General features: G+C 44.4%; 1 long non-coding RNA gene across 1 annotated transcript; it reads right to left on the bottom strand.

The window, feature by feature from the left end:
* Positions 1-430: 430 nt before the first annotated feature.
* Positions 431-7,183, bottom strand: LOC117825476. The gene is made up of 2 exons (XR_004633852.1): positions 6,654-7,183; positions 431-592 (listed from the first exon to the last, which is right to left on the bottom strand). It is a non-coding gene; the product is annotated as an uncharacterized LOC117825476 (long non-coding RNA).
* Between the last annotated feature and the right edge of the window lie 440 nt (positions 7,184-7,623).

The raw sequence follows: 7,623 nt of genomic DNA, 5'->3' as shown, positions 1-7,623 counted from the left end.
TATGTCTGCTCTATATTGTTAGGTTTAATTGCATGAGGTGAAAAAAATACTGTTTACAATTGCCACTCGCTCAAGACACTCAATAGGCCTGCACACAATGTTTCTGTGTTGTTGTGCTGACAGAGAAACATTCATAAATACCTCTGCTGTGGACATGATTTTTATTTTTAAACAGAGAATGAAATACTCGCTTCTTAAAAAATACCCGCACACGTGTAGACCAGGCATTTATCCTTCTGGTTAGGGACAGGGTGGATATTCACTGTTGTGTCACCATCCCGATTGAGGTGCTCCCAGAGAAACACCTTGTCAATCAGCAGCCTGGCCCAAACCATTGTATCATCTATTTTGCTCTCATGGAGTCCATAATTTACAAAATTATCTATTTATCACAATTTATTACAAAAAGTGAAACTGATTGAGACATTAGCTTGGTAGTAAAAAGTTTATTGATGTAATAAATCGCCTGAGATGTAGAGTCATTTGAGCATGGACTTATAACTTCTGAACTTGGAACCAAGCGGCAAACTGGAGGGTTTGAAAATGAAGCCAATGCAGACAAAACTGTTGTTCCTCCAGTGTCCACAGGAGGCTGTAAAAGTAAAGGACACCCCATTAGAACCCGAGTTAAAGGACCTTTTTAAATCACAGTTAAACATGTAGACCTCATACCTCATTTCTTTATTTGTTCAAAATGTATGGGGGTTGATTCACCTATTGAGATTATATGGAGGCTAAGAGGTTTGTATGATTGGGTAGGCAGAAAGTAGCTGGAGTCAGCATTTCCAATATGGCGACCACCATCTTTGGGCTTCATAAAACCTCTTTGGAAACCAATGGGTGACATCAATGAGACTATGTCCACGTTTTATAAAGTCTTTGGTTGAGAATCATGAGTCTTCGCGAGTCTCCCATTCTACTTTCTCCTCTCGACACAGCAGACACTCATTCCAATCTACCTCAACCCTCCAGCAGACCTCAGATAAACTATTATCAGACTTTACATTTGTGTGGTCTTGTTATTGAACTGGATTTCCAGAAGAATGTAGGGTTAAAACATTTAATCTTCACCCCTCAGACCTGGAGGCAACATCTACCTCTTATATACAATGCATGGTTATTATGTGAGTTTCTCCCTTAAGCCACAATCAATAACTGCCTCTATGCAGCACATCTTCACTTTACGGCTCACAGAAAACTGGAGTTTTCATAAAAATGCAACACATCCATGTTTTGGTTCAGTGAGTGTACAATCAAGAAAATGATTACCCAGCACAAATTAAAAGAACATTGGACACACTGACCAACATGAGCACACAGACATGCCATCATATCAGATTTTGTAGCTGACTGAGCTTTTCACTGGACGACATGGAACGAGGGCTCTCCTGCAACCACAGACTGAAGTGGATGAACTTCATTGGAATTGCTTTTCTGTAAGCAGAAGCAGTTTCATTTGCACAAGATTTGCAAACAAAACAGGCCATTCGATCTCCCAACACTTCTCCTCGCAGCTCACGGTGCCTCACTTTCTCCGGCCATCAAAGTGGAAGCAAGATTCAAAGATCAATATCAAATACTGGGAGCAATCCAGCTGCTCTCTGACACTCCATCCTCCTCCCCCACCTCACATCTTCCTCTCTCCCAGTCTCATCTAGTCTGATTCTGTCCCTGAAGTGATGATCTTTAAAAGAATCCATTACGTGCCTTGGGCAGTGCGTCTGCGGTCACACTTGGTGCTTATTTGCTGGACGACAACTCTATTAGTCTGTTGGAAATGTTGATCTGATTTATCCTTGAGAAGTCCTCTGGCCTGCTCACCTGCAGCTCTTTGTCAGCATGGTTGCTGCCTCACCTAATTGTTTCACACTTAAACTTCAGCGACTGTGTTTACAGGATGTGTCCAAAGAGGCTAAGAGTGGAGACGGGTGAATGAAGTAGTTTATAGTGGAGCCGAGAAAGCCTTTCTAGAAGCTCCGTGTCCTGAATCCTCAAAAATACCTATGAAACACTAATATGTCCCTGTTCTGAACAATCCCTGTCACGGTTTTAACCAAGGGAAATACCAAAACAATGCACCATGCTCATGCACGGAGAGTCAAAATCAAGTAATTTTTCTCTACATGTTTCAATCAATCTCAATGTGTAGCTGATGCTCAGCTAGCCCAGCCTATCATACTGACAGGGCCTGCAGCGGTACATCAGGTAGGAGAGCCATCGTGCTGGAAAAGAACATCAGCAATTTTCAAAAGAACTCCAGGAGAGATACAGCTTCCTTCAAAAAGTACCGGGCAATGAGGATGCTGCGTTTTGCACACAATGCAAGCATCCATTTTCAGTCGCTCACGGTGGAAACACTGACACACAAAGACAGTTTTTAAAAAGTCAACACAAACAGAGGGTCCAGGCTGTTAGTGAAGGTGCATTGATGGAAAACAAATTGTTCCATGAGCTCGTACAAGTGACATCCACAACCAGAACACAGTGGACAGTTTGACAGAGACAGTATCACTGACATCACATTTTGTTTTCCACTCTTTAAAAATCTAAACAAATGCGTCTCAAAGCAGCAGAGGTGACAAGAAATATTACTGCTGAAAGGCATTCTTCATCAGAGCGGTGAGAACAAAACAGTGCATGCTGGGAAACCATTAGCAGCACGAACACAGCTCTGTCCACCATTGTCGTTTCCATCCTCCTCGAGCCAGGCGATTTCACTGCGAACGTAAGATGTTTGTGGGAATGGGGCTGTGACATCACTATAGGATCCTTGTTTACACAGCGACAGAAAGGGGGCAATTTCAAAAGATTGCACTTTGGAACACAATTTCAAAAACGTATGTATTCAATTGCCTGAAACGTTATGTGTACATGTCCGGAAATGACCAATTCAACACATTAAAGACACTGTTGAATATTGTCACAGGTGAGCTGATGATCCAGCTTTCTGGATGAAACCATTCTTGTCTTTCAAAAGGACTTAAGAACAAGAGTTTTATATTTCAGGTAGAGACAAATCTGGATTTTGCATTTTCCTGACTACAAAAAAACAGCAGAGAAATACATTTCACTCTCTTTTCTTTCTTGGCCCACAGTTGTTTGTAGATTCAGTGCTTCACAGCAAGAAAAGTTGCTGGAAAAGTAACTTAACCATTGTGCAAATAGAACTGTTGCTAAAACTCAAACAAAGCATAATGAAACTACTCACATGGCCACCCATGGTTAGGGGTCAGATGTTAGAGGGGTCCTGAAAAGTCTGTATTCATCCTAAATATGCCTGTTAGAGCCATATGTGTGTCAATATTATGTGTGGACTGTTTGTGTGTTTGATGCACTTGTGTGGACACTAGGTGGCGGGTGTGTCAAACCAGGTGTTAGAAAGCATATAGGGAAGAAGACGCAATCAGTGGCAGGTGAGCTACCTACCGGGTAGCAAACAGTTTTTGACCGTCTCGATCGTCTCGAACGTCTCGTTCCGTCTTGTTCTGTCATTGTCATCGTATTGTCTACAATGGACGTAAGCCTGTAATTCTACAAGTTCGATTAGATGCAAGTGTGGATTGATCGGCTGTGCGTGTATTGTGTGTCTAATAAACCCGTTGATGTCAATGCACGAGCGGACTTCATTCATTCATCCTGACGAGGAGGACGGGTCAACTGAGTCCCGGTAAAGCAGCCCCTCAGTGGCTTATAGGTGTTTGTTTCGTTTGGCGAAAGCAAGCCACTACAATGACCAAAATTGATTAATATTTAATATTAAGTACTAAATAAGTTGCTTAATTGAATGCTTTATTCCTGAATGCAGCGTAAATCCCCTCTCCTGACACTGGTATAAGTCATTGTATCTTGGGGTTAGCAGAATTGGATAACAGGTTGAAAGCCCTCTTCTTCAGTCCTCCGTTTTCTCTCTGACCACGCCCCCTCAGGAAGTGGATGTGCCTCGGCTGTCCAGCACTTTGATCTAATGTTTACATGTTGGCTGAATATATACGGCTGCTCAGAGATCACGTTACTTCAACCCTCTGAATCTGATCCAGAATCTGATCTTGACGGAGAGGCGCCTGTAGCAGGACCTTTCTCATAGATTTAGTGTTTCTTGTTGTTTTATTTATCAGTATGTCGACGTGTGTCTTGGTACACAGCTACGAACATGTAGCTATGTGGCTATGCTAACTAGCGCTAGCACTTATCCATGACAAATAAAAATCATCAACTAGATCTTCAAATCTGGGGATTCAGTATTATTTTATACAGTCTATGGGCTGAACAAGCTCCGAGCTCTGACTCCGTGACAGACCGGATATTGTTGTTACGTAACAAAAACACGGAAGTCTGAAACGGCTCGTTTTAGACACATTTACAGAAAGGTGGAGAAATCAAAACAGGGGCAGAATGGATTTTTTTCATTCTCGGGGGGTTTGTAGACAGGGACACATATTTCAGGTAGAGAACCATTAAAAAGTCCATTTTGCATGATATGTCACCTTTAAGAACACATTATGTATTGATTGCCATCAGGAAATAAAGATAATTTTAACCAGTATAACAAAAAGTGGATCTAAATCTGACTACCAACCCCAGGTTTAAGACTACACAATTAAACTTGCATGAATGCATTAAACATCACAGATGTGTGATCTGTGTCAGTGTTCATCAACTGTCAGTGTTTTCATACACAGGGTTCAATCAGGACACGGTATCTCTGGGCCCTCTAGTGGACAGCCCTGCCATAGTCATAGTCCCCATATGGACGATATACATACAAGTGTGTGATAAGTAGCAGGACCTGTGGAGTGTGTGCTCTGCGCTGCAGGCCAGCGCGCTGCGTTTGATTCAACTTGATCAAAGTGGTCTCAAGCCGCTGGTCGCCTTTGGCTGTATCAGCATGGTGCCATCTCTGTGAGCGTTTGCCGGAGTGGGGACCGAGGCATGACAGGAAGATGCACGCCTCCTAATTGAGATGAGTTTTGCATTTCCTGAAAGAATCGAGCACATGATGACTCGCCCATTAACACAGTGATAATGTGCGTGAGGAGCAGAGCCACTCAGAGAGACCGCGCTCTGTCTTGGAGAGCCCCAGAGATTGTATCTATCTCGTGACCACCGCGCCGAAACTGGAACATATTTGATTGTGGGGCGCGTGTGTGGGGGACAGCAGAGGTGAGGATGGGATGAGGAAAGTTGATTAAGGGCAGATGAAAGGCACGCACACACAAACATTAAACACACACACAATCTCATGAGGCATGCGGACGCGCAGTGCGCAGCCTACCCACCATCCTGCCCGGGGCCCCTGGGTATTCCCAGTACGTCCAGTAAATCCCCAGTAGGCGTCCTGAAGCGGCAGTGCGCGGTCAGTCACCTGCTGCTCTCCATCTCTTACCCTCCGCGTGCTGAGGGCGGAGGAGGGGGGGTGCCGGGAGGGGGCGTCAGGCAGGTTAAAATGCCGCAAGTTGAAAGACAAAGTTTGATTCAAGGCAACAGTTTATCCACAACAGAAACTTGACTTCTCCTGCAGCAAAGGTGTCTGATTGTTGTCAACGAGCTCAGTCCGGATCTTGCTGTTCCGGGCTGCCACTGGACACAAATCCTATTGGTTGCAACAGCTCAACTTCCAAGGCGCATTTAACATCCAGAAAACACACCCTCCAGCCCCATCAGCACAAATGACCAAAAAAAAAACCACCATTGGATGTGGTGAAAGCGCACGAGCTGAGAGTTTCTCTGTCTGCCCACTGCTGGTTGTGATGAAAGAAAGAGAGGAATCAAAACAGGCTCGAAAGGCTCAGACATGCAACAGCCGGTGCTCAGCATCGCTCAGACTCTGTGTTGCATTGCGGGTGCTGCAGCGGCAGAAATAACCCTCTTGATCCCGTCTCATCCCCCTTGCAGGTTCCCGGTCGCTGCTCCAGATGTGCAGAGAGCTGAGCCGGACTCTAACAGCCCAGTGTGAGCCAAATAGACACACAGGGATGCGGCTGAGGGGGGAGGTGGGTGAGTGGAGTGCGCACCGCTGGGAGAAGCAGGCGACGCAGGGAGCTGGATGGGAGAGAGGAGGCTACCTGTGGGAGGTGCAGGTGATCTCAGCTCACTCGCACCGACAGGAAATCACCAGATGCGAGGAGCAGCTGTCTCAGGCGCGCGGCAGTGTGCGGCACAGGTTGTTTTTGGAGCTGCAACAGTTTTTCTGATACTCAGTCATCACATCAGCGTTTTCACAGTTGAGTTATTTGGTTTTATGCTAACAGACACTTGCAGTTAAGTAATTTGACAACTGCTGATACTTTTGGAGCTGCATCCAGAGAACACAGCTTGATAACAGAGTATTAAAGGACAGATTGAATATGAAACAATAGGACGTTTAAAGAATTAAAAAAGAAACAAAAGGTAACTCATTAAAATGAACCTGTTGCAACTTTTTATTTTATTTTCTACGATTTTTCTTACTAGTTTTTGCAGCTGACAGAAACATAACTTTGAGAAATGTTCAAGACCTGTTATGCCATTTTTTCTACCCACCTATTTCAAAAACTTTCTTTTTAGACTGTATGAAGAGAGCATCTTTGAAAGAGCGTCTGTAAGTCAGGGTACTCAAAGTTTCTCCCCGTTTTTTTCTGCGAAATTCAAGCTCAAAGAAATAAATCCATGCCTACCTCTCACCTGGACTCACTGTTGAAGTCAAGTAACCAATCCTGTGGTCCCATCTTTGGAATCAGTGTTCTAGTCTGAGTGACCAGTCCAGTTCCAGTGACCTGAGTCTGGATCCTGAAGGTTGACTCAGTCCCTAAAAACAAAACCTGAAGGTCATGGGTCCGGTGTTGGAAACTAACTAACACTGCACTTAATAACTTGCGTTCAACTGCACCAAATATCTTGTGGACAAACCCAAGTGAACGAAGAGATCCAGCCTTGTTATAAAGCCTCTCTCAGCTGATTGCCACCAGCTGAGATAAATCACAGGTGCTCCCAATAATGACTGATGAGAGAAGCAACCTGTGGATCCGATTTGGATCTCTTTACTTCCAATCAAAAACACTTTAACATTTAACTTTACACTCCAGATCCATAACAATACAACTCAGAGGGTCTGAGTCTTTGAAAGCACCCTACACAATTTGTGGCACCTCTTCAAGCATTGTGGCAGTAACTGTTGCTGTGATTCTGGATGTAGTCAATGCTCGGGTTTGAGTCAGAGTCATGAGTGCTTGAGTGGCAGTCAGGGCACAAGTCCATAGGGGTCTGCCAGTCCACTCACACCACATCTCCAGGATGAGCAGAATGCTGCAGCCTGATTTCCAACAGGTGCCCAGTAGAGCACATGAGCATATTCCTCTTCCCTCCTCTGCTGCTCCCTGTTGGTTTAAGAACAACTTCAAAACTTCGATTACTTGTTGATTTTAGGTCACTTCATGCGTTTCTCTCACTCCTTCAAGATCCCAGAGCAGTCACAGGTTGTCCTTTGGGCTCAACAGAAACAACAGAAGGGACAGAAATAAATTTGACTTGACTCGGAGCTCTGTCATGAACAAACATCCTCCTCTGCACTGAGACTTTACTTGGAGCATGCAGAGCATCCTTAAACAGTTCACTGGAGCAGCACGCAGTTCCGTGTTGGATCATTTA

The sequence above is a fragment of the Notolabrus celidotus genome, chromosome 14 (assembly GCF_009762535.1).
Source record: "Notolabrus celidotus isolate fNotCel1 chromosome 14, fNotCel1.pri, whole genome shotgun sequence".
In the NCBI taxonomy this organism is placed as follows: Eukaryota; Metazoa; Chordata; class Actinopteri; order Labriformes; family Labridae; genus Notolabrus; species Notolabrus celidotus.
Note: the sequence above shows the minus strand (reverse complement) of the source record. Positions and strands in the feature narration are given on the sequence as shown.